Raw genomic sequence first — 27,481 nt, forward strand, 5'->3', positions numbered from 1 at the left:
GCAAATCACATAATCTCTGCCTCGGTTTCTTCTCTGGTAGAATAGAGTTAATAATGCTTACCTACCTTTGTTTGCTAATATTTGGAAAGAGCTTTGTGATTCCCAAATAGCTGTTATAGAAGTGCAAAATATTATTGTTTTATATAAGCAACTGTAAAAGGGCCACTTCACACACATCTCATTGATGAAAAAGCATGATTGCAGCAACATTTTCCACCCCAATAACAGAAGACAAAGATCTCAGGGGATCCATATGTTTTAGCAGCCAAATTGCTAGTGTGGGGGAGAATCTCAGCACCTTGATGAAATTCCTTGGGGAACTCTCAACTCCATGACAGAGTTTCTGTCTTTCCAGAGTCCCTTCCTGCGTGTTTTTTTATGAGTGAGATGCTGGTCATGAGGGGTCAAACCCCACTCTCATGTTTAAAAACAAAAGTATTTATCTATGTTACAAGTACTACCCTAGATTGTTAAAATTAAAAGATTTTTTTAAATAGAGAAAAGTACCTTAGATTTTATGCATTTGTTTATTATTTGAATTTCTTTCATGTTGGACAATGAAAATAGCCTAGTCAATTTCACATTTTTTTTCCTCCTCAGATTCATTGTTAGGATCTTAGGTGCTAGTAGAATGCTCAAGATGTGGGTAGCAAGCACTGCAAGGGAATGATTGTTTATTTTAAAATAAACTGTTTCCATTGATTTTTTTTTTTAATTCACATAACTATTTCTGTTGGCCTTAGATTTTGTAAAATTTATTATTTTTACAAAACATCCATTTTGGGGGCAGATTTAACCATATATGTGTCATTTAAAGGTTAAGAAAAATACAATACAATTCCTAAAAGTATTATTTTTCCTTTTATGGATGAGCAGTAGGCTAAAAGACCACAGTGTAAATAGAGTTTCCTGTTCCAGGGTAGTGTTGGCTACTGCAGGAGCCAATAGAGTTTCCTGTTCCAGGGTAGTGTTGGCTACTGCAGGAGCCCAAAGGTCCTTTGGGAAAAACTTGATAGGAACTATGAGCTGTATGTGACCTGAGGCTCCAGGAACCAAAGAGCCAGAACTGAGGGAAACACATTTCACAGCCCTTTTGTGCAATTTTAAGTCCCATAAGCACTTCTGGGAAAGTAAACCCTGCATCATACACACAGGATTATTAAAGAATAGTGAAGGAATCTTGCAAATGCTTTTCAGAAATTATTCTATTATCTGTAGATCAATAATCTCTTTCCTTGAATCTTGCCGGAGCACTGATTTTTAAAAAAGCCTGCAGACAAAGAGCTGGCTCCTGCAAGGTGCTGAGCAGGATTAAGGGTGTTGAGCATCTCTCCACTGGGTCAGGCCCAAATCACTCATTCCAGGCATAACACTTTTAGAAGCCTACTTCAGAACAGAGAGTTCTTAAATTATAAAGCAAACTCAGAAATTATCCGGCACATCATCAATCTTAATTTACAACTATCACTATCACAAGCTCCCACTCCTCCAGGATATATGTTGCTATTCTCCCCCACCCAAAAAATGGTGCAAAGTGGGAAGAGGGCCTTGAGTGAGCACACATATTGTCACTTAGGCCACAGTCCAACCAACACTTGCACAAGTGCTTAACTTCAAGCACATTAATAGTGTTATTGACTTCACTGGGACTACTTATGAGTAAAGTTAAGCATACATATCTGCAAGATCAGGGACTTAATGAGTAATGACATCACTGACTGGGACTTACCAGAGTTAGGTTCAATTCCTGGCACTGCCACCCACTTCCTGAGTGTGAGCAAATCACCTGATTTCTCTGTGCCGCAGACCCTGATCTGTAAAAAGGGGTAATAGTACTTCATTTCTCCCATTCTTTGTCTTTTTTTTTCCTATTTGGATTGTATGCTCTTTGGGGCAGAAGCTCTCTTACATACCTGTGCCATCTCAGCTGAGACCTTTAGGTGTTACTGCAATACACATAATATTTGAGAGACTAAAATAATTTTGGATGCAAAATCAGTCAGGGACACTTGAAGCGTCTGATTTAACTGTATAGCTTATTCAATACTTGCAGTGATACACTGAAACTATTTTACTTTTGCTTACCACATTACAACATGATCTTGGAAACCAAAAGAACAGCTCAAAGGGGAAACATTTTCATTCAAAACTTAGCGAGAAATATAGTTTCAAAAGGTAAAGAAGAAACATCCAGTCACATCAAGTGTGTCACTGAGAATGAGATAATGCAGTGGTTCTCAACCTTTCCAAACTACTGTACATTTTCAAAAGGCTAATTTGTCTTGCGTACCCCCAAGTTTCACCTCACTTAAAAACTACTTGCTTACAAAATCAGACATAAAAATACAAAAGTGTCCACCACACTATTACTGAAAAATTGCTTACTTTCTCATTTTTACCATATAATTATAAAATAAATCACGACCCCAGGTTGAGAAACTGATATTAGTATATAGAGCAGTATAAAAACTTCATTGTCTGTGTGAAATTTTAGTTTGTACTTTTCATGTAGCTTGTTGTAAAACTAGGCAAATATATGGACGAGTTGATGTACCCCTGGAAGACCTCTGCGTACCCCCAGGAGTATACGTACCCCTTGTTGAGAACCACTGAGATGATGCATTTCTTTACAGTTTGATAACTACTCTCTCTTTGTGATACAGCCAATATTGTCTGGTGGTTTTGAGTTAATGTACAGCACTTAAAGGATCCTTTCTCCTTACAATAGGTCGTGACGTTGGTTTCCAAATCCAGGAGCGGTTCTAGCTGGGTAATATAAAATGACCTTCCTTTCAGGTTGATCCTACAAAAAACAAAACAAAAACAAGACACACCACACTTCTGAAAAGATTGAAACCTAAACAAAGGCATCTCATTTGCCTTTCGCCTCCAAGATAATATTTCAGGTTTATTAGACAGTTTGTCTTTTAACATTATTCATTTGAAACAAAACCCTGGGTGTGTGCTTTCTAGAGGCCCACCTAAATCCACAAAGCTATACATAGCACGGTCTGATTTAGTTACCAGCTGACATTTCTCCACAGATATTCCAACTGAAGAGAGGAAATTCTGAACTTCCTTATTATTCCAACATGCTGAGCCCACTAGTCAATAAAAGGTTTTGCATGCAAACAGCTTCTTGTAATAAATGGTTGGGGATATTTTCACTGGTTCCAGTGACAGAGATTATATCATTAGTTTTTTTATCTTTTACCAATTCCTTTGGAAATCATTACAATGCTAGGGGGGTTCATGTTACATTTCCTGGTGACTCCCTTGCCTTGTGAAGTATTTGAGTTAAGTCATTTCAGTGCTTTGGTGTGGCTCTCAACAACGACCCTCCCCCACCCCCCACTGATCCATTAAGGAATAACAAAAGGAATCCCAGTGGGCTCATCCAAAAAGGGACTTAGGCACTTAATTGACACTTTCATTGCCTAAGTCCAATATTTAAGAACCACTGAGATCCCCAAAGCCCCCCCACTCAGCAGCCGCCTTACCCTGGAGGCATTTAAATTTCCACAGGTAAAGTCCCTGAGGTGCCTGTTTCTGCCACTGGGTACATGCAAAACTTCCTGAGTCCTAATGCCGTTGAACTGCCTGATGCCCTAGCTCACGCGGGTGGGTTTCACAAACTAAGTGTTCCTCCACCTATTTGGGCTGGATCCAGTAGGCATGGTCAGAGAATGCCTACCCTGCACGAAAGATGGGCAGGAAGTTTTCAGGCAGGCATCCCCTAGTATACTGGGACATTGAAAACCTGTTTTCAGACCCTAACTCTTCCTGATGTGAGGCACAGACTTGAACTTGGGTTTCCCACAGCCTAGGTGAGGGCCCTAATTACTAGGCTACTGAGGATGCTGCACCAGGTCTTGCGCAATCTCTTCTGCTGAAGCAGTGCCATTTTTCATGAAATGATTAAAGATTCATTGGGCCAGAGAGAGAGCAAAAGAGAGAGACTGACTCTATAGCCCAGTGGTTAGGGAGCCCCCCTGGCGCAGGGGAGACGTAGTCTATGTGAATCCCTTTCGGAGGTGCCTAACTCTGAGTTGAGAATTCCAGTGGGTGGCAAGGCACTTAAAAGTTAAGTGTTATGATGCCTAAGTCCCTTTGTGGATTTAGCCCATCCAGACCATCAGCCAGAAAGATGGTGTGTGGGGGCATAGGCTTGATTTTAGGGCTTGGGGAGGCTTCTCCTCTAGTCCCTCCACTAACTTTTAGCTTGGATACCCAGTGTGTTTCTTCCCCTCACTGAGAGGAAGGGGTAAGGCAGGAGGGAGCAGTGTGACCTTTCTGCCCAGGAGTGTTTGGCTGAGTGGAGAGGTGGCAGTTGCAATTGCAACCTTCTGCCACAAGGGGCTGCTCTGTTCCCCCTGCTGCGAGGCAGGCCACTGCTCTCTGGAGTTGACCCTGATCCTGCACCCTTGAAGTGTAATGGGAGCTTTGCCATTAACACCAGTGGGTGCAGGATCAAGCCCTCTAACAGGGCCTGTTTCTCTGTCTTCCCCACGATGCTGGCAGAATTATTTATCTGTATAGAGCTCAGAGGACAAGTGGAATGGAGTGGTGAAAGCAGGGCATTAAGGCTCCAATGTATATTGGTTTATTAATTACCTTTCAATTAGTACCATTTGCCAAAGTGTATGTGGCTGTTGTACAGTGGCTGTTCATGGCAGAGAGTCAGTGGCTAAGGGTGCAAATGTCTTTATTTCTTCTTGATCCCTTCCCCAGCCAAATTCATAAGTGGTTGTATTGCCGGAAAAAAATAAAGTGCAGTTCTGCTCCCCCCAAAATTACCTTCTTACAAGGACATCGTCGGGTGTCTTTTTTGTATCTCAACTATTTCCACATTAAATGTGCTCAATTCTCACTTTAAAAGATATGTTAGACCCCACCTAACTTCCAGCCCTACAAACACAGCATATGTTCTTTCCTTCAAAGATGACCAGAAAAATCGGGACACCTTTTGGAGGGGGAGGGAGGGTGGATGAGTATAGTTGTGTATATAAAACAAAGTCCCTAATATCAGGACAGTCCCATTTATATTGGGACATCTGGTCACCCTATTTCCATCTCACTTATTCATCAGTAGTGAAGGTTCTGCTGGTTACATTAGGTTCACAATGACACCTATCCATTGCCTTCAGTTGATCTGCACAGATGTAAGTGGCTGGAACTAAATTAACCCTTTGGTGAACAGACGCGTTGGCTCAGTCTGTTTTAGCTGTGTTGGGTTTACAGGGTTAACAGGAGTAAAAATCAGTACCAACTTATTTTTGCCACTAACATCCTCAGTAATTACATGGAATATACACACAGAGCCAGATTGTTGAGTAAGAAGGTGCCATTTTTATATAGTCATTTGTCAGAGATGAACTGAGATTTCATGATGGTATGTTGAGAGTACAGACTCAGGGTTAAATCTTGACGTCTGGGGGACTCTGTCCTATAGGCAGAGGGGCTCCTGAAGCTATGTGACATCAGCTATAACACTGATCTCTGTGACTCCTGTTAATAAGTCTTGTTGATTGCATTGATATTCTTCTGCTGCAGCACCCACCTTGACTTTCCAAAGCATCAGGGACAGCTGATAACTCTGAAAATTACACCCCACACAATGTAAAGAGGTGTGTGAAGGGCAGAGGGGGCCCGAGGAAGCCCCAACCTTCCCCCATGTTCCTTTCACAAACACATGAAAAGCCTGGGGGTTTGAGTGTGAGTCTGGCAATATTTGGTCTTTTACTTAAAGCCCTGGCTGATGACATTCTGGTGTACAGACAGAGACAGCAGCTACTTATTGCATTAAGAGAATTAATAATGGGAGCAATAAAGCCAAATTGGGTAAGTAGCACTGAGAAGCCAGGTAAGCTATGTGTTTGCATAGATCAAAGCAAAAAAGAGCTCACTACCAAATACCTAATATTGAAGAAATCTTATCTGACTTGGCAAAAGCAAAAATATTTATAGTACTTGTTGCCAAAGATGGATATTAACAGCTACTATTGGATAAGGAAAGCAGCTGCCGCACCACATTTTGGAACCAGCAGGTAGGTTCGGATGTTGAGAATGTCATCTGGGATCAAGCCTTCAGTAGAAGAATATCAGTGCAACCAGCAAAGCTTACTAATGGGACTCACAGGAATCAGTGGCATAGCTGATGACATTCAAGTGTAAGACATGGAGACAGCATAGCGGCAGCTCATGACCACTGCCTCATCTGTCTGCTAGGAAGAGCCAGGGAAGTAAATCTAAACTGAATTGCAATGTCATGTTTTTATTGACTGCAATACTATGCATGGGACACGTGCTGACCTGCCAAGGGCTACAACCTGATCTGAAAAGGTTAAGACAATACAGCAGATGCCCACGCTGAAAGACATTAAATCAGTTTACAAAGCCTAATAATCTCTGAACTATCTGACAAAATTTATTTGAAGCCTTTCAGATGTCTGCAACCTCCTGAGGTGATCATTGGACAAAGATGCTGTACAGACATACTTACCTCAACATGATGCAGCTGTCACACATATCAAGGAGCTATCCCATCCTGAAACACTATGATGTGAATGAAGAGGAAAACATACAATGTGATGCCTAAGAAGCAGAGCTATGAAGCAAGGCTGGCTTCAACTATTGCACAGCCCCTGGAAAGACAACTGTGGAATGCCCTTAACAAGGGAGAAGCTATGAGGGAGGGCTGTGGAATCCCTTAGCCCAGGGAAAGGGGTTGGGCCCGTGGGGCCAAAGGAGACAGAATATTAATAAAGACTTAAGAAATTGGACTCCAAGAAAGGGCATATTATTTTAAGTAATTTGGGCTGCAAACAAATTATTGAGGAGAAGCAGGAGGGAACTCAGGGCAGCATGCTTGCAGGGCCATGCTGTGCCACAAGAGGACATGCTCCAGAAGTACAACTGGAAGATCCTGTCAGGATCAAACTATTTCTTTAGGACCAATTGTGCACTGGAAGCAAGCTACATGTATTGAACAGATAGATCCTTGTTTGTATAACATAGTATTGAGTGGGTATATATTTCACCTAAACTGTAAATACATTTGCCCATTCCAAACAAGTGAAAAACACGGATGTGAAGGATGGTAAAATATGCAGTGACTTGATTAGCAGGAAGCGGAAGGAATTCAAGCCAACGAGTGATCGATAGATGTCGGAATAGACTCAAAACACCACACCCGTTGTAACAAAGACTTGCAGTTGACCCAACATCAAAGCACCTGCAAGGTATATGCAAGTCTTTCTTTCATGCCTTAGTATCGTACAACCCTGCCAAACACAGGGAAATTAAGGAAATTATCTTAATTGCCAAGCAAGTTAAGAATTTGTAAATTAAAAACGAAAAGAATTGGGGTTAAGTTATATATATGATGCTATAGAGCGCATGGGGGTATAATGGAATGTTGGCTATGTAAGCCGGTTATGGTATTCATGTTTAACTTTGCTATCTCAGATAAATGTAGTAGAAGTGATGTTACAATAAATAACTTCTCAGTAGGGGGTGCGGTGGTGTGATTATGTGCAGGAACTTAGAGACCTCTATAGAGGAGAGAGGACAGCATGTGTGGAGGAAGGACTAAAATCTGAACGTTGCACTGCCTTGGCATGCTCTCTTTTCATGCTTGATCGATGAATATTTTTGAGCTGTTCTCTGCAACTCTGAGGGCAAGAAATGGGCTTGTTTTATAAATGAAAGCTCAGATTCTCTTGTAATCACTTGTGTTAAGGAACTGGGGCTTTAAGTAGAAGACCAAATATCGCAAGACTCGAGATTAAATCACCAGGCTTTCCATGTGGGTTGGAACATGGGAAGCGGGGAGGTTGGGGCTTCTTCTGGCTCCCTCTGCCCTTCACACATCTTTACACGACGTGGGGTGTCATGTTCAGAGTTGGGAGCTGACCCTGATGCTTTGGAAAGTCGAGGAAGGTGCTGCTCAGCCCAGGGCTGCCTCCCCCAGCAGTCAGTCAGACAGGATATTTTGTACTCTTTTGGCTGCTTTGTAGATAGAGGTCCCATTTAAAATGTTACTTGTCTTTAAAGTGGTTAATACTCACGATCAGTTTTCCCTAAATAACATTGCAATTAAGAAATTCTGAGATAAGGTTAGGATTCAGGAATATCTGTGGACTGGTATTGACAGAGTTTTGTTTTTTTTCATATACAGAGACGGTTTCCATCTTTTCAAGGATTAGAAAAGTAGAAAATTCAGAACAACATCCTAGAATTGTTACTGAGATGAAATGAACTCTTCTGTGTAACTGGTGACGAGTGGACAAAAGGAATTTAATTTATCATTTGGAACTAATTATGACATTTTATTTTTATTTCCTTTTATTTTATCCATTCTCTGTTTAAAAGCAAAACATTCCTTTATAACTGAATACGGCAGACGGAGCAGGTAGCACCTCTGCAATGTGTTTTGCTGTTATTGGTATAGATGCTCCAAAATCAACAGATAAATGTATGATGTCGGAAGTCTTTCAGGATTCTTTTTGGTGCATTCCACTGCTGGATAAAGGCAGGTGTGGCTACATCTGCTTATCTTTTACACAAGACTGTCTGGTTGGAGCAGCTATACAGTCTTGTTGCCAGGTATTATACAAACAATACATATATGATGTCATTCATAAGCTCCTCAGGTTAAAGCTCAGTGGTGTCTCTCTGAAAGAACCCAATGTATACGGGATTTGGGAAAGAGTAAATTTCAGGGATTTTTAATAATATAAATCATACCATGTATTCAAACTGCTCGATATTTACAAATACACCAACCCTGCTATTTATGGGGGTATGCTTTGGGAATCTGTTCTGCCAACACTGTGTGTGTGTGTTGGAATATATGAGGAGGAGGAATAATATTTTTATTGCAATAATGCTTAAAGACATGAATGAGGATTCTTGATTTTAATTTGATTGGCATGATCCTTGCCCCCAAAGTTCTTACAATCTGTGAGTATAACTGCATAATTCCCTACTATTATTAGGGAGAATTATCAAGTGAATGTTATTTCTCTCCAAAGGAAATTAAATCCTTGTTTTCCTCTTTTCTTAAGTTCCTTAGTAAAGAATTCTGCATTGGCCTTGTTCACTGCTGCATCACCTATAAGGAGGCTGTGGTAGCAAGAAGTGCAAGTTAGAGCAGCTCTCAGTTTGCCCTATCCTGTACTGAAGTGGCCCCCAAAACTTGAAATCGGGGAGGAGCTGTACAGTTCCCTGCAGTCCTTATACTGGCCCTAATTTGTTAGGGCCTGATCCTCTGAATTGCTGAGCTCCCTTGACTTCAATTACCTCTCCAATCGTGCTCAAGGTCCTCGCAGCTCACAGGATCAGGGCCTTAATTTGTATATGGACCAAGAGTTATCTAAGAGCAAATACAGATGACTGCATGTTGGATTTTGCATTTGAACTCTGAATAACCGGAATTTGTAAAATGCCATGCGATCAAACAATTCCTTATAGAGCATACTTTGGGAGCAACATATGCGTTATTTATCTCAGCAATGGTGTGAAATAAACAGAATCCCAGAAACTTGTTTGGGGCATGCCCACTCCAGATATTTGTTGAATAATAACTGTGGTATAAGGCTTAAACTTCCCTGTTTTAGCCCAGTGTCACCTTAGTTGGAGACTCAGATGTCTGAAACATGCATATGTAGTGTAATTCTCTTTGAAAAACTGCAGTATCTTAGGGTATGTCTATACTACCTGCCGGATTGGCGGGCAGTGTTCAATCCAGCAGGGGTCGATTTATCGCATCTAGTTTAGACGCGATAAATCGACCCCCGAGCGCTCTCCCGTCAACTCCTGTACTCTACCGCGGCGAGAGGCGCAGGCAGAGTCGACAGGGGAGCGGCAGCAGTCGACTCACCACAGTGAAGACACCGTGGTGAGTAGATCTAAATACATCAACTTCAGCTACGTTATTCATGTAGCTGAAGTTGCATAACTTAGATCGATACCCCGTCTCCCCTCAGTGTAGACCAGGCCTCAGTAAAGCAACAGTTTTGCACAGAGATGGCTGTTAGCCTGGCAATTAATAGTTTATTCTACTTTTTGGCACTATGAATGTACATATAGAAGCGCAGAGCTGAGTCCTGAGAGTTGGGAATATTGCCAAGGTTTTCAAAAGTAACTAATGATTGAGTATCAGAGTCTACACTCAGCCAGGATTCACGATCTGAGATCAATCCACTGGCGGTTGATTTAGCGGGTCTAGTAAAGACCCGCCAAATCAACTGCAGTTTGCTCTCCCATCGACCTCCCACGGTGTAGCCCCCACAGTAACTCAACCTAAGGTACATCAATTCCAGCTGCGTTATTCACGTAGCTGGAGTTGTGTAGTGTAGGCTGACATACTGCAGTAGTGTAGACATAGCCTCAGGTTTTGGGTGCTTGCTTGAGTCATCTTAAAAGGGCCTCATTTTCAGAAGGTTCTGAACATCCACCCTCTGAAAATCAGACCCCTTAATGTGTCTTATGTTGGGTCCTCTCAATCACTAGTCACTTTGGAAAATTTTGGCCATTAAGTCTTCTGACAAGAGGTTCGATACTGTGCATATATTTGCTGAATTTTAAAATGTTGTCTTTATGCAACTAGTTTTCCCCTCCTTTTTCCTTTAAAAATAATCATAACTTTTGTTAATTTACAAATGCACATTCCCAAACAACTGCACTTTTCTTGCTCTTGGTCTTTCTAATTATGGGAAGCATGAGCAAGCTAACCTTCCCTTTCCTCACCCTCCTCATTGTACAGTAAAAGCCAGTATTCTTATCTGCTGGAGTTCAGACAATGTCATGCAAAATGGGGGGAGGAGGGGGAACAATTGCTGGAGCTGTTTCTGCCCATCCTTCCACTGTGTGAAAGAGGCAGAGTTTGGAACATTGCATTATTTCAGGGAATAATCTAGCACCAAGAACCTGAAGCTAGGCTCCTAAATCCCTTTTTAGACCCCTAAAGTAAGAAATCTGATTTTCAAAAATGCTGAACACTCAGAAGCTTCCATTGTGGCCTTTGGGAATTTCAGGATGCTCAGCACTTCTGAAAATCATGCCAGTTACATAGGGCTTGTACACACATAGATGTTGCACTGATTTAACTTAAATTGGTTTCTTTAAAATGGTACAACTTTCTATGTAAATCAGGCCTGAGCTGCCTAACTTTGGATTTAGAAGCCCAGCTTTAGGTTCTGATTCCTGAAAATGTTGGCCTAGAAATCTACGAATTTTCTGCAATAGTGCTAGCTTGTTAGTTAATTTTCAGCGGATTTTTCTTATATGAAATCTGAATAATGTTAAGTACATTGGAATGTCTGTCATTGTTTATTCTTCTAAATAAGAGAAAGTTATGGTGAAAGTAGGAAGATGGTGTTTACTTCCCCATAATGCCACCATTTTTGCTGACATTCTGCATTTCCATAAAATGCACCTTTTTTTGCTTGGTATAATTTTGTGAGCAAATCCGATTGCACCCTTTAGCTACGTTGCTAAGCAAGTTTTCATTATTTTTAAATGGGGTTTCAACATGGTAATGCGCACTACTAGGAGCAACTTTAAATATACTTTCAGGAACGAAAAATGTGTTTGGAAACACTGACCCTACTGCACTCTGCAACTTTTCTTTATCTTCTTTCTCACAAAGTTTATTTGTTGATTCTGAAGGAATTAAGCTGATAAATGCAGTTCTCAGGTAGCCCCTCTGTGACATTTTAACCCAGGTTCAAAGCCTCTGTTGTAGTCCAGCTCCCTGAGAGAAGCTTTGATGTTCTTACACTCATTCAGCCCTCATTGACTATTGTCCCAACTATTTACCTTTGTGAGGTTTTGGTGACTTTTTTGGGGGTGAGGAGGTGGGGGTTAAAGGGGTAGTCTAGGATACAGCAGTATATCTTAAAACAGAACCTTGTTTGCTTTGAGATGCTAAGAGAGAAGTTAATCACCTGTGATCTGTCATATACCTCAGCATAAATTGCAGGATCCATATACAGCATCCATTTTTCTCTTTTTGTCCCTTTCATTTCTCTTTTCATGCTGTAAGCAGGGTTGCGTGAACAATTTTTATAATGGGGGCATTGAAAGCGGAAACATGTATTTGGCTGTTATTACTACTTCAAGCCAGAAGGTGCTACCGCACCCCAGCACCCCTAGTTCCACCACCCCTGACTGTAATGATAACTTGCATGAGTTGATCATGCAAAATCTTTGTCGTACTCACACTAGTTAGACAACTGAATCCAATGGGAATACCTGTGTGAATAAAGTGAACGGGATTTGATCCATAATGTAGGTCAGTGGGAGCAGAATTGTGTCCAAATGTTTGCTAAAAGAGGCATTATGATAAAGCTAAGCTTAATGAACCATGATTTGAGCGTTTAAAAGCAAACAGGTTTAAAAAATGTATTAAGACGTTTTTTTTTTAAAAAGTGAATGGTACAGAATTTAAGCATAGAAGTTTCTGGTTATCAGGGAATTAACGTACAGATTATCAAGGGATGCAAAGCTTGGTTTAAGATCAGATGGCATAAGGAATACATAATCTGCAATATTACTAGAACTGAATATATTCCATGTATCCAGTAAAGAGGGCTCAATTCTTCATCAGTAATTGTGCTGAATTCATAAGGAATATCTCACCTTGTATGAATAGGAGTAACAGTGAGAGACAAATCTTCTGACACCCTCTCTTCCACCTAGTGTAATCACTGAATATTAGCCACATGATTTCTAGTCTGATAATGAAGCAAATTATTCATTGGAACATGGTTTTAAAATCCTGGATTGCATCTGGCTAATCTATTCATATGACTTTTTGGTAGGACTTGGTGGTTATAGGTGTATAAAAAAACTTGGCAGGATGTATAAACTTGCTTAGAAAATCAGCTTCAGGTGGGTTTTTCTTTCTTAAGATTGGATTCAAGTTTAAATGATTAGAATCAGAATCAGAAAAATATTTGAAAAATAGGCTTTTTCATCCCTTACAGTTTCAAATACTAGTTGACACACAGCATTCCATTTATGTACAGCTAGTGATAATGCTGTGATGAGATCTGCTCTATACAGTAAATCAGAAACATCACGGTCCCTGACTGCTCTGTTTGAAATAAACAGGGACATCTGACTTTTGCCTGCAAGGAGGTCATTGACTCATGCAGTTTGTGTCCCAGGCTGAAAATCAGATTGTGAGGGATTAGATTGATTTGAGAACTCCAGATGAAATGAAAATTGTTGGACTACAACCTTCTCATTAATTTCCCCCCCAAAAGAAGGCTCTCTCTCTGATATTTTCTAATGATGCAGATTAGTTGCATACCTTCTCCTTGCCTCCTGAGTCAAATTTTTATTTGAAATCTGTGTGAGGTTTTGTTACTAAATCGTGCAAGAAATACTGACCTGAAGATCAGCTCAGTGACTACAGTGAAATTCTGAAACAATATATAGAAAGAAAATATTTCTTGTTACTCTGTTTAAACAATATTTATTATTAAGAGTGAAGCAGAATTTCAGAAAAGTTGTTCACACTTTGTGGTGGCCCTCTCTGCAGTTTTGTATCACCAACCTTCAAGCCCACACTTTCACAAATGTTATTAAAATGGTAATCCAGCTATAAAAGCATGTGAAATCAGGAAAATTAACACTTTAGAAATTAAAACAACTTTGCACGAATATAGACCTAATTTTGCTTAAAATGGTCTTATTCTCACTGAAAATAGTCCCATTTTGGCACCAAAATTTTCAGAAAAATTAGACCTTTGAATGTTTTGTTTTAGGCCATCTCCAATAAATGTGCACCCGGAGGGGGTCATCTCTGCATGGAGCTTTCACCTTTGTGTTGGAGAAGAATGTTGGCCATTTCTTCAGCACTATAGACTTCACTTCTGAAGCCCAGGAAGGATGCTCTCTGGTCTAGTCCATGCCAGGGATGGAGACTAGGTGAGCTTGGGAAATGAGAGTGGGAAGCAATGAAGCTGCGCTGCCAGGGATCTCAGAGAGACTTCAGAGGCCAGAGCAGGTGCCGCCATTGAATCCTGGGCTCCCAGAATCCAGGCAAGTCAGTGGGGATTTGCCAGGTTTGGCAGAAGTAGACCCTGCAGTCTTTATCCTAGCAGAAGCAAATCTTCCTCTGCTTTCTCATCCAAGATGGGACAATGTGGGGGAAATCTCCATGAAGGACTCATCATGTAAATTTCTTCCTTGTAGGTTTTACTGCAGGGTAGGGGATAATCTTTGAATTGTATTGCAAGTATCTTTGCAGTAATAGAGGGATTTTTATCCTGAAGGATTTCAAAGCCCTGTGCAAATCCTATATAAAGGAATCACTTTATATAGGACCACAAAAATGCAGGTGGAATACAGTTGCAGTTTGATGGTGGGCAGCAACACTACACCTTAGTTAAGAACATAAAGGCATGAAGAATAGTGTAACTCTTTGTAAATGAAATTACAGCAAGGCAGTAGAAATTACCCAAATTGGAATTTGTCCAGGTCACCAGTGCCCAAACTCTTATTCTTGAAAAGTGAAACAAAATTGTTATCAAATGATCTTAAAATGATGTCTGAGCCAAATTCAGGACACTAAAAACATTTTTGCAATATTTCTTAATTTCTGTTTTTGACAGTGGTTTTATATTCTACAGTATTTTTGTGTGTACACTATATTAAAACACGTTGATCTACTAAAAGGTATAAGTTGACTTGCCTTATCCACTCATTGATTAGTTGAATGTGTATAAAAAGTCACAGTTAATTATGCATTATACACTAGTTTGTCTCTACTTTTTAAACATGTAGAGACATTCAGGCCACTTATTTAGATGCCTAAATATAGATTTAGAAGCCTAGTTTTAGGAAGGGCCTCCCCCACCCCCCAAAAAGTCATGGCCTTTGTGTATAACACATGCAACTATGCTTTTTTATACACTAAAATTCAACCAGTTACTGAATTGAATAATCAGGTACAATTATTGCTTATGTTAGACTAATGCATGTTTTAATACACATGCTGTCAGTACAAAAAAGGTAATTTCTTCAGATACTGCAAAAATACTTTAATCAGTCACTTCACTGCACTCAAAGAAAACTGTAACTGTAGGTAAATGTGCTGCTATATAAAGGGAAAAATAAAATTAGCGTACAAAGGACCTTTGATGTGTTGGATGCTGCCCTCAACCTGTTATACTGTGAAAAAGCTCTTAGGAAGAGGTTGTTTAATTTGTTTGTTCAATGTTAATTTCTGGGACAGGACTTTGAGAGGCTAGGCCTTGAGCTAGGGATCAGCAAAACAAAACAAAAAATTATAAGCAAGGCTATAAAGAAATATTACTTTAAAAAATGTCTTTGGTACTGTCAAATAAGATGAAGAACCGAAAAGTCTCCAGATTATTACACTTTCCATTAACATCCTATTATTGTAATGCAATTTGAACAATTAGTAATTTGTATATTGTCTTTGAATGATTTGCCACTTCATTGTCTCCAGCTAGTTAAAATAGAAGTGACTAATTAAATTCATTTTCAGAAGAAAAGCAGATTTCGCTGTAATAGCAATAATTAGTTCCCAAAATGAAAGTTAAAAGTAAAGGTTTGGAGTTGGGTTTGACTTCCTCTCCTTTAATTTCAGCTTGGATTACCAGCTTCTGCGCTCTCCACTTCACTGAAATCATTCTTACCAGTGTTGCTGCTAACCTTCTCCTGGTGAAGTCTAAGGCCCAGTCTATCCTAGAACAAAATCTTTTTTGTCAAAGAAAATCAGCCAGAAGGACCTAATGATGCAGTGACTTCCATGATGCTTCACCAGGGTGGTTGGAGAAGAAAGGCCTGGGACCAACACCCAGATCTATACATGGAATGTATTAAGTCACAGGGTTCAGAGACATATGAGCTGTGTCCTCTTACTGGCTTGCTGTGTGACCTGGGGCATGTCAGTTAGTATTATTTTGTCCCAGGTTCCCCCATCTGCAAAATATGTTTAACTTTTGTGAAGCGCTTTGAGATTGACAAGTGAAAAATACTGTATAAGTGTGTGGTATTATGATGATGGATGTGGAGGCTGTGTTTGGAGGGAGTCATGATGGGCTCTTTCTTTGTGAACCTCCTCATTTACCTGGAAGGAGAGGGGTAGATTTCAGTGAATTTGGTGTCTGTCTCTTTCTGAATTATAGTTTCATTCCAGAGAAGTCGCCTCAGAGAAGTCTTCACACTGTGTGGCCCATCCAATCACTAGGGAGGAACTTGCCACTCTGCTGGGACATCAGGTAGGGAATGTGCAAACTTGTTTCTGCCTCCTTTGATATCATGCCCCAGTACCTGATACAGGTAGCTGAGCTACCTGGAGTTCCTAATCTAGCCTTTAAGGAGGGTGTGAGGTTGGATGGTCATCATATAATGCTTGTGTGACTGCCTCAGAGGAGGGTCTGTACCCCTCAGCATCTTCTCAACTTCATCCTTAACAAGACCCTCATCTCTTCAGACACCCATCCCACCTAGCTGGGATGTAGTCAGGACACCTCTCCCATTTAGCAATATGGGGAAGACAGGGTGGTTTACCAACCCCAAGTGAAAACCCCTATTTTAAGTATTTTTGGCTGTGCAGTCCATGAGGTAGATTTTCAGTTGGAATGATTGTTTTCTCGGAAATGGTCAGAAAAATTATGTATATATTTGAGTCTGCATCCTGCTTTAGGACATAAGCAGGTTTATTTTGCTTTTCAAATGTCAACAGTATAGTGGTTAAAAATTGGTTCTTGGAAGACAACTTTCCTTAAGACGAGTGTGTCATGCTATTTATGTGAGTAACCAGTACAACACGTACAGTAAAGTAACTAGGATAGATTTATTGATTTTGGCTGCAACAAATTAAAACATAACCTTGAACACTTTGTGATGTTCACAGTGAGGTTTCCAATTACTTCTGGTGCCAATGTACAGTATCTGATTCATCACATCATTGTATTTAACAGTCCATTTTTTTTTATAAAAATATATTTAACAGAATGATAGGCTTTTCTCTACTAAAAATGTGTTTCACTGACATACGGAGAACTGAATAAAGTAACTTTTTCATATTATTCTGGCATCAAATGCTCTCATAAAAAGGAATCTTTTTATCTACCTTGTATAATTTCAGATATCATGGGGCAGCTTTTGATTTCTTGATCTGACAATAGTTTTCTTAGGCCCTACCTACACTGTGCGCAGAGTCATGTTAAGTGTAACTAGGCTTTGACACACTTATCTGGTATAATGAAAGGTTTCAGAGTAGCAGCCGTGTTAGTCTGTATCCGCAAAAAGAAGAACAGGAGGACTTGTGGCACCTTAGAGACTAACAAATTTATTAGAGCATAAGCTTTATGCATCCGAAGAAGTGAGCTGTAGTCCACGAAAGCTTATGCTCTAATAAATTTGTTAGTCTCTAAGGTGCCACAAGTCCTCCTGTTCTTCTTTTTATCTGGTATAGTTACAGACAGGCAAGGATCCATGCTTCGGTGTAGCCTCTGCCATCAGCAATCAATATCTCTTGTCTTTACAACATCATTATTCTAATCAAATGATCCAGTCTAGGCAACTACACATTTTAATATTGCATAGTATTTTTTTTAAATTAGTTGTTCTGTGACAGCAACCTAATTATTTACTGCAGCAACATTATAATATTTCTTTATTTTAGTGCTGTATGAGGAAATTTGAGCCTTCTCTCCTAGATCCTCTCTTATCATTGCATATCTCTTTGTTGTGAGTCTGGGTCTGATCCAACAAACATGACCTGTGTCAAGTACATACATAGCAGGCCTGGCAGATACTCTTACCTGGCTTGCTCAGTGAATCATCCACTTGTGTTTATCAAGGTACCTGATTCCAAAGAGCCCTACGATTCAGTAGCTCTCAAATGCAATTTTTGATAGTCTTTTTATTTTAAATCTCTAGTAGTGGGGGAAATAATTTCACTTCAAATGTGATGAATGAGAAAATGGGTAATGGCATAAGTGTTAATCATTTCTAGGTAACCATAGGCAGCACAGATATTTTTTCAGTTTAAGGAAATTGTGATTTGTTAAAATAAAAATATCAGGTCTCAAGTTTCAGCTAATATGTTTGAAATATTTGAAGTTTAGTGAGACCTACAGTTCAAGTGTCAGATTGTAAATTTCTACTTTAGCTACAAAATAGCACTCAGTAGGATATAAATATGGGGCCAAATCTGGCCGCCTTTGCTCACATAATAGTTTTATTGATACCATTGAAATCAATGACAAAGCTCCCACTGACTTCAGTAGTGCTAGGATTTCATCCTCATAGCATAAGAACATCAGAATTTTCCCCATAACTTGCTCTATAGCCTCTTCAAGCATTTCTCTACAACGTTATGTTGTTAGTGTTCTGGAGAGCTGACCAAAGGATCAATGAGAAATAATTTACTTGATTAATTTATCCACTTTTCTATTTGCAAATTGTTTCTGAACAGCTTGTGTTTTATTATTCTATCCATTTGAAATTATTTGCCAAATGATGTCTACAAATATTTTCAAGTCTGTAGATGATTTGCAAGTAGTTTGCAAGCATTCAGTACACTAAATTCAAGGTATGTTGGTTAGCTTAATTGATGGACACAGCACAGGGGTCTCATTGTTACTTCTGTTCCTTAATTGGATAAACTAAACTCTTTGAATCAGATGTCAATGTGAATACTTGTCTTTGAATTCAGAATCCTCTTTTCATTAATATTCTCTAAAATGTGTTTAATTCACTGTTTCTGCAACCATTTCTGCCAATAAATTTGCTCACTAGAATATTTGAAGAAAGTGAACATAGAAGGTGTTTAACATAGCCTAAGTGAAGTCTAGTTTTTATTTGAGCAAATATTTGAATATATTTTGAGGTATTTATCCAGTCCTAGTACAGACTGAATTATCAAAAGAGGCAGAGGCATTTGATCTTATAAATGAGGTGTTCTTAGAACTATTGTTGTCTGTGTTAATCCTGCAACTGTTAGTTTTAGATTTTTAAGTAATCCTACAATATTATATTAATTATATTATCTTATATTAATTTTGCTCCATCTTTTGTGATTCAAAAGAAGCAGTACATACAGGGGTCTTAATAGCTAGCTCATTGTTATGAAAGTGTAAACTGAAATTTATTCTGCCTCATGCATCATCAACAGAGTATTCGCTTATTTCTCGCTCTGGAATCTTTATTGTTGATGGTACATGAATCATAAAGAACCCAGCTTGACTTTCAGGCTGAGTTTGTGTGGCTTGCAGATAGAAAAAAAAATCAAAAGCAGTTTTGATCCAAAATAATTGAGAAACTGTAAACATGGATATTATGTCATTTTTGCAAAGTCACTTTTTAGAGTAGAATGACACTTTACATTACTTCCCCCAAAAAACTTACAGAAAATGGTTTTAGGGACATATTCTCCTCCACCACTCCCCTCAGAAATATACCTCAATATTCTACATGAATTGTCCAAAATAATACAGCTTGTAAATGTTTTAGTATGGCGCTTTGGATCATTGTCATAGATGCTATAATGTAAGGATAACTACCAAGTGTTCTCTGTTTTAATTATTCAGTGGAAAATCTGTCCATCAAATATTTCACAATCTTATTTACTCAATAAAAGGAGCTCACTTGAGAGATGCCCATAGACTTAAACTTAACAAGCAGTAATGTTCGATGGTTTTTCCACATTCCCTACCCATATCTGTATGTGGTTTAGTAACTAAGTAACTTTATCTTATCTTTTTGTTTTAATTTCAGATGAATTTGGTGCTCCTGAAAGTGAGGGACTGATTGCACTGGCTAGATAGTAGCATAGCAAAGGGCCCAAACTCAAAGAATTGGAAAGTTGGTAGGGCAGCTAAGGTGGAAATGAGTGAAAGCTACATATATTTTAACAGCTATTGCACCTTTCCAAAGATGGCTGTAGAGCTGAATTAATTATAAAAACACTTAATTTAAATAAAGTGAGTTTTGGCTAGTGTTGTATTTCAGAGTTGCTACATAGGCTTTGGTCTGGACAGCAAACCCTAAGAATTAGGTATAGTTGTGCAAGAATAGTTGCCCAAGGACTTGAGAACCAAGTCTCCTTTGCTTCTTAGGCCTTGTCAGTACTTGGAATTAGACCATCTGCCAGTAGTGGCCAACAACAGGGGTCGTGGCACTGGTGCAGACTTGGGATATACACAAGGAAAACTATGATCTGCACTGGTGAAGCTTACTTTTGCTTGGAACTGAGGTAAACTTAACCAATGAAGTTTGTGATTTTACTTGTCTATGTTGCAGGTCTGTACTGGTGCAGCTACACTGGCTGCTGGTCAGCTGTAGCTGAATCCCAAAATATATAGACAAGACCTTAAAGAAATATGTTATTTAATAATTAGTTAAGAATTGGGCATTTATGGCCGATCATTCTTTAAACCAGTGGTTCTTAACCTGGGGTGCATGACCCCCTGGGGGTGCGAGATGCCCTTTCTGGGGGTGCAAGACATGCCAGATTTTTTTAGAAGGTAAATCATTGAAAACACAAATTAAGCACAGGAACGTAAGTACAACTACTTTGTTTCATCGAACCTATGTATTTATTAACATTATACTTTTTTAACGATTACTGTAATATACAAACAATATAATATACAAACAAAAAATTATTTTCAAGTTTTTAAGCTAATTGTAGGGGTGTGAGAACATATTTTAAACTAATTGTAGGGGTGCGAGAACATATTTTGAGAACCAAAGGGGTGCAGGCTGCAGTAAAGGTTAAGAACCACTGCTTTAAACAAACAAACAAAAACCCAATACGCAACAACAAAGAAGTATCTGAGCTAGGTCTACATCAGAAACTTTTGCCAATATAATAATAATATCAGTTAGATTTTTTAATGATATTTCTATATTGGCAAAAACCCTAGTGTAGACACCGTTATACTGCTTTAAAAACACTTTTTTCACCAATATAGGCTGCATCTGGTTTTTCATTTCTTGTCCCATGTGACTAGTTGATGTCTGGGTCTGGTGGCTCATCTCTATAAGCTGGGGGGAGGAGCATTTAGGTGTGGGTGGGCCCACGCCCACCTATTCCCTGTGCTTCAATAGGTACCAACATCTATCAATCTATTCCTATTATTCAACCCGCAGTGCTTCCCCATCCACAGTACTACATTACATGTACCTGGCAGCTGTTGCTCAGAGGCAATAGTGGTTGTAAATAGGTTGCTCTGTGGCTTCTGCTGGTAGCTCATTGGCCATACTGTGGTCTCTGTCTGTGGGGTGATTAGTTTGTTGGGGCACTGGGCTCCCTCTGGTGGAGGCTGAATGGTTTGTCTACCTGTCTGTCTAGATTCTTATACAGGGCTTATCGTGGTTTCAGAGCATCTTTAAAATGATATTACTATCAACTACCATATGAGGGAATGCATCTTCTTTGATTGCTGAGATGGGCTGCTGCTGGCAGTCTCCCCAGCTGGAGCAGAGGGCTAAAATGGAGAGCAGTTTCCCTTAGGTGGCATGGGAGATTTGGAGGGAGCAACTAATAGAAGTCTGGGCCCTATATGAGATGAGTTTGATGCATTTCAGTTCCAGCTCTCACATCACTAACTCACCACCATGCTTTGTACTACCTGGCCAAATGAATCGTTATAAACATTACTCAGTTGATCTCATACTTATAGGTGTTATTTTCTTCCTGTGTTTACAGCATGATGCTTTGAAGTAATTGGTAGAGATCTGCTCTGCTCTTCATAGCATGAACACTACTGCAACTATACTGCCAAAGACTAAAATGCTATAGTTACCCCCCTTGCTTTGTGAATCCAAAGTGTCCCAGGTCTTACGATGTAGGGCTGAGTTTTATCCATGCTACACATATGCACTGGGTAAATTCTATCCTAAAGCCACTTCATCTGGATCTGTGACAATGGAACCTCCACTACCAACTGTTCTACATTGTTCAGTTTTGTGATCTAGACTTCTATTCTGTATGGACCAGAAGTTGACAGCAAATTAATTTTTATTTGTCACCATTGGATATGAGCCTAAAACACCAGAACTTGAAAGTCCAGTGAATTAATTGTGTGCCTTAGCCTCTGAACTGAGGATAATACAGTAGTTTCATCTTGAGTCAGGCAGCCTATCTTGTTGGAATTAGTAAACTGAGTGAAGATAGTTGGGTAAAGACAATCTGCTTGCAGGTTATTTGCACTTGGAGTGGGGGAATCTATCTTTCTTTTTTTTCTCTGGGTAGCTAATGAGTGGGTTTTGTTTATGTTCCTCTTTTCTAGCTTATGGCTCCATGTGATAATTGCTGTCTCATCCCTTCTGCAAACACCCTTCAAAGAGCACTGTGCAGATATGAAAGGTGATGTTGGAGGGAGTGGACACAGGGGTTTTTCAACCCCCTGACTTTCTTCAAACACAAATAGATCATGGAAGGGAAGTAGATGCAAACTTCAGCTAGATGATTTATAGAAAAATCTAAAATCCAATTAACCAGTGACTAGTTTAAAATACCTCAATGGCCCAAATTATTTTGGAAGCTTTTGCAATTGTTACTCTTTTTGAGAGACTTCTTGGCTGCTTTGGGCATGATCTTAAGAGGTGTAGCATTGCCTCAGCTCCAACTGACCAAAGAAAGTTGAGGATGCTTAGAACATTGCAAATAATGTTGGGTTCTTTGTAAAGAAACATTGGGCTTGACTCTGCATCCAGTGAAGTCAGTAGATGTTTGGCCATTGAAATCAGTAGGATTTTGGCAATTGACTGTAATGGGAATGTGATCAGTTTTACTGTTTAAGTAGACTTTGTGTGCAATTATGTATGTTCCCTTTTTAACAATATGTATCATTTCACTATAACCATTAAAAGTTGGAAACTATTAGTTGGGAGTTATATTGAAGTTAATAAGATGAAATAACTCACTGTAGTGATACTTAAGAACTACCAAAAACTACTGAAAATTTCATAATTTCAACAGTAACAAAAAATAAGAAAAGAACATCCTTCTAATTTTTCATACGCCTATATTTAATTCTTTAGATATAGTAAATGTCAGGGCTCAGAATGGTTTAAATTACTCAATGGAATCACAACATAAAAACAAAATGTTCTCAACCATGGTGCACCTGTTCTGGGTTTCATTTATAACCTACAGCATTAAACGGATTCTTGTCCAAATCTCTTGGGTATACATAGCTCATCTGGAAATGTAAAAACAGGGTTTTTTTGTGAGAGTTCCAATATTTCTAATTTCTGACCGAGAAATATCCCAGAAAATCTTTTATTATTATTATTGTTGCATTTCAGCACTTTTTTAGAACCAAAAATGCAGTGGTTTATTGGAAAATGAAAAATATTTTTCAATCTAAATACTATCCAAACTGTAGAAAGATTTGTTTCTGTTTTAGTGTTGAAGGTTTAGAGCTATTGTTTTTTCTTCTGGTCCTGTGCTCAGCCCTAGTGACTATTGCAACAAAAAAAGATGGTAAACCATCTAAAGATTTGAACCAATGATCCCAAATTTTGCATTTTTGTTGGTATCACTTACAAACTTCAGTTAAAATATTAGCAGCAGATCACCTGGTCTGTAATTTAAATAACTGCATAATAGAATGGCAACTACTTCACTCAAAACACATTTCCTTTTCCCCTGTGTATTAGTTGAAAATTTCATTTTGACACAGCAGAGAGGACTTAACATATACTGTAAAAGTGTCACTGTCTACCAAAGAAAGCAGTGATAAACATACAGTATAGGATTATCAATAGTACAGCAGACCTTGCAATGAACTTTGTAGAACATTCATTCTTGTGACTTTTGAGTGAAATTAGTTTCCTCTTTGATAGCATAGACCTTACACTATATACTTTATCAATGGAATCCAGATCAACTTTTCACTTTCACAAAGTTATTTGAATTGCATTTCTCTAAGCCATAAACTAAACAATTTGTTAACTGAAAAAGTTCTATTAAATGGGCTAGATTCTGATTGTAGGTACAGTTGCATAAATCTGGAATAGCTCCACTGGCATCAGATTTTTACCAGTGTAAGTACAAGCAGAATATGGCCATATGTGTGTGGGGGGGTTAAACTAATTTTTACTGGTGGTGATTTGCAAGGTGTAACTGATTCTAGGGGAGGGTTAATCTTGTGGCATTTAATTTGTTTTTAAAATTTGAGACTATTCTTTGGAGTTGTGTTTTAAAAAATGTATTTATTTATTGTATTATGCACAATAGCCTATGATTTGTATGATATATTAAGAATAATAATGGTTAAAACCCCTAACTTTCACAGCTTTGTTTAAGTGAAACTGGGGTTGGCTAATAAATTAAGACATACGTGCATTTTGATAACCATTTTTAGTGTGTGTTTGAGTGTGAAATCTAATTTTCAGAAGCAGAAATACATTTAAATATATAAGTTGATCGATGGTAACATTCAGCATGGGCCCCAAATCTTCCATTACCTTTCAGTCTTTCAAAGACCAGTTCCCAAATTGAAGAACAGTGGGGTGACAGTAGTAAAGGAAAGTTTACAAAATGTAGTCAGATTGAATAAGAATGAGCTAACTGGTACATTTAAGAATAAAATGAAGGATGAGCCTTGGGACTAGATGTATCTGTCACCAACTTGGAGCTGCTATTTCTGGACCTGATCCTGCCCACAATTAAGTGAATTACAGTTTTGACAATGACTTACATAGAGCTACCTTGGTTCCAGATATAATACATACCTTGGCTTTAAATATACTTGATCAGGGGTAAAACTTTCCTCAGGGGAAAAAAGATCTCTCTTTTGTCCTATCTCTGCTTTAGAATTGCTTAATATGCCTGGACTTAGCCATTTCTATCAGCCTCCTTCTTCAAAGGGTACCTGGTGCCCCTCATTTTAAAAATAAAAAATGATTGACTATAAAGTTATCAAATCTCCAGAGAAGAAGGAAAAGGGAGAAGCTCTTTGGCACCTGAAGTCTTCCAAAATGCCCAAGATTTGACTTTAACTGATCAAAATAGGTTTCCAGAAAATCACTTTCCACCAAAAACTGCTCCTTGCCTCTACCAGAGAAGGTGTGTAATGCTACCCAGAGGAGGAAGGGGGTTATTATATTCATCTCTGTGGTGCAGCACCAAATCCAATGGGACACATACACTTGGCTAATATGTGACTGGATTTGGCAGAGATTGTAGCAAGGAGGGGCCGGTGTAAATCCAGAGGAATCCACCTGAAGTCAGTGGAATTTCTCTGTATTTACACCGCAGTAATTGCAATCGAAATCTGGTCCAATGTGTTTGGTTGCAACTTGCTAATTGGTAACAGCAGCCCCACTGCAGAGAACTGGCCAGGCTAAGGGTAGCTTATATTAAAGCTGGGAGGCAGGAGAGCGGCTCGCTGGCAGGCAGGCAGGGAGCCGCAGCTTGGGCGGCAGAAGGGCGCAGCTCTCCTCTGGGCTGGCTCCGGCCTTGGTTTAGAGGCTGGCGGAGCTGCAAGTAGGGTGGGTCTCCACTCCTCAGTGCCTCGCCCTGGGGGAACCCGATTCTGACTTACACCGGGGTCAATCGGGAGCAGCTTGAGGGAAGGCAAGGGAGTGGTGACACCAGAGTGAGGGGGGGCGGAGCTGAGCCCCCGGCTCCTCTGGAAAACGCACGGGGAAAGGGGGCCACGCAGCGCCGGCTGGGGCTCGGATGGGAAGAATCCTGCAGCCCCGCGGCGAGGGCCGGGCAAGGAGCTTCAAGCCGCCGGAGGAGCGGGAACAAACAACGCGTTTCCTCCTTCCCAGCCCAACGGGAGCGGGCTGCAGCGCCCAGTCCTGCCCGGAACCAGAGAGCCAGGGCGGCAGCGACGCCGGGGGAGGGGAGGGCACAGAGGGACGAGACAGCATCAGCCTCCCCTCGCCTGAGCACGTCGCCCTCCCAGCCGCGGCTTCCTGGAGCTCTGTGATCTCCAGCGGCGGCTGCGGCGGCTGGGGGGTGTTGATGTACCTGCTCGGCCGGGCGCCTGAACGCGTTATATAACCCACCCGAATCGCGATCAGGAAGGCTCGGGGCTTGTCTGACCCAGAGTGCCAGCAGAGCCGCTTTCCGAGAGCAGTTTGCACTGGGCAGACCGTGCAGCACTGTAAAAAGGCACGTTGATGAGTGTACCTGGGGGCAAGCCCAGTCCCTCCTGGGGTGGGAAAGTGCGCTTACCTTTGGGGGTAGAAAGTCTCTCCGCGGACCTGTGCAACACCCTGCTACACTCTGCAAAGGCCCTTCCTTCCTAACCCGAAGGGGAGACGGTTTCTTTCTTTTAGAAAGAAAGGGGGAAAACCCACACCCAACAAACTTGTATGTGTGCAAGGGCGTTATTGTTTTAGCTTATTCTCCGAGCTATTGTCTATTCATACAAACGGCCAAGCCTTGCGTTACTGCGTTCCTTCTGGAAGCTATATACGGATATGGACAGACAGCTCCGTGTGAGTGTGTGTGTGTGTGTGTGTGTGTGTGTGTGTGTGTGTGTGTGTGTGTGTGTGTGTGAGAGAGAGAGAGAGAGAGAGAGAGCGATTACGCCTTTGGTAGTTTAAATTGATACACACCAACCAACTGTAAAACACACAAAACTGCTGGGAATATACTTTAAAATTAATCATTCATTCCGCTTTATTCATTGTTTAGCAAAGAACAAATGGTTGTAGTTTTGATTTTAACATTCTTAAGTCTTCCCCTCTTATTTTTCTAACTTGAGAACCCCAAAATGGCATTTCTCTACGTTGCAGTATTTTCAGGCAGTGTTGCTTTGATTGCTGTGAGCATCGACTGTAATTGCTGTACCGAGGTGCACGATTGTTCCTTTTAAACACACACACACACACACACACACACACGCACGCACACAAAGTTCTTGTCTTGAGAAACAGCGCGATTTGCAGGAAACCCTCCGGATGTTTGCTGCTTTTCATGTGGCATTTGTGGTCGACTCTGATAACGCTGGGAGCACCACTTCCAACACCACATTTTGTAATGGAACTGAAATAGAAACACATCTTTGCTGAAGAATTCCCCCCGTTCGTTACCTCACACACACTTTTATATTCGCAAGTTTAAAAGGTCAATAAATCAGAAAGCTGAACTCTCAGTGGCATTGTTAGGTTGGGAAAGTTAACGAATGACCCCCCCCCCTCCCCGCCCCCAGTTCGTGTGAGGGTGAAGGGTTTTGGATACACATAGTCACAAGTAGAGGCTGCTTTAGTAACTCCTAAGGAAAACGAAGTTTAGCAGTGGGCACAACTTGATGCTTTCTAATCCAATTCAATCTCAGCAGTCAGGATGGTTTGGTATAAGTAGGCTGGGTTTGGAATTCAGTAATGAACCATGCACACAGTCAAACAGAACGGGGGGTGGGGATGGATAATCTATCCATGACACCAAATGCACTGGAAGGGTCACACACTGCCAAATTTTCCATACAAATCAGCAAGCTTTTACTTTATCGGCTCG

The 27,481-nt window shown here is 40.1% G+C and overlaps 1 long non-coding RNA gene across 2 annotated transcripts; it reads right to left on the reverse strand.

Annotated features, from left to right (window-relative positions):
- Positions 1-1,727: 1,727 nt before the first annotated feature.
- LOC135981719 (uncharacterized) lies at positions 1,728-26,412 on the reverse strand. Of its 2 annotated transcripts, none has more exons than XR_010598877.1 (3): positions 26,195-26,412; positions 2,724-2,803; positions 1,728-1,814 (listed from the first exon to the last, which is right to left on the reverse strand). It is a non-coding gene; the product is annotated as an uncharacterized LOC135981719 (long non-coding RNA). The 2 variants fall into 2 exon arrangements; XR_010598878.1 differs by having other exon boundaries at positions 1,764-1,814; positions 2,594-2,803.
- Between the last annotated feature and the right edge of the window lie 1,069 nt (positions 26,413-27,481).

Source organism: Chrysemys picta, chromosome 2 (genome assembly GCF_011386835.1).
Source record: "Chrysemys picta bellii isolate R12L10 chromosome 2, ASM1138683v2, whole genome shotgun sequence".
In the NCBI taxonomy this organism is placed as follows: domain Eukaryota; kingdom Metazoa; phylum Chordata; order Testudines; family Emydidae; genus Chrysemys; species Chrysemys picta.